This window comes from Varanus komodoensis, unplaced genomic scaffold (genome assembly GCF_004798865.1).
Source record: "Varanus komodoensis strain SLA01 unplaced genomic scaffold, ASM479886v1 scaffold88, whole genome shotgun sequence".
In the NCBI taxonomy this organism is placed as follows: domain Eukaryota; kingdom Metazoa; phylum Chordata; class Lepidosauria; order Squamata; family Varanidae; genus Varanus; species Varanus komodoensis.
The window spans coordinates 1,409,929-1,410,667 of record NW_025336576.1 but is presented as its reverse complement, the minus strand read 5'-3'; positions in this window follow the sequence as shown (position 1 = coordinate 1,410,667).

Genomic DNA, 739 nt, shown 5'->3' with positions numbered 1-739 from the left:
GGGTGTTCAAAGATGGGCTGGACATGCACATGGTGGGCATGTCGTGAGTGGAGATGGCTGGAGATGGGGGGGTCAGACTAGATGGCCCAGGAGACCCCTACCAACTCACTCTGTTTCTAGGCTTCTCTATTCCACATGCAAATAGTTTCCATGACCTGCCCGCTTTCTCTTGCAGCCCCTCTGACCTGGCTCCAGCGCCAGTTCAGCTGGGGAGGCCGGATTAGGATGGGAGCTTTCGGAGGACAAGGCTCTTTCGTGGACCCTCCTGGAGCATGCAGCACGTGAAGCAGCAGGGCACAGAGTGGAAGGGGACGTGCCTCCAGGGGGCTGCTTGTCCAGGTAGCTTCAGGGGACAGCACACCTGAGAAGGGCGTGCTCACCTGCAGATCGCTCAAGAGGGTTAGGATGGGTTTAAGGTGCCCCGGCAGAGAGCATCCCCTAGGCTGGCCTGCCTGCCCGCCGACCGACTGCTCGGGAAGCAAGGGGAGGCCTGTTCCGAAGGAAACGGGGGGCGGGCGCATGCCCTTGCTCTGGGGGAGTCTAGGCACCCAACGTTCCACTTGCACCCCAGTCCTGCTCCGTATTCCCAAGGGAGGCAGGAGCCTTCTGCCTGGCAGCCTTATGGGCGGGAGGCGCCAGCAGGGAAGGAGGGCATGCTCCTCGCCTGACGCCCCGCGCAGCAGCGCCCCGACCCCGGGGAGCGACACGCGCGGCTCCCCTGCCCCTTCGGCCCCGCGCG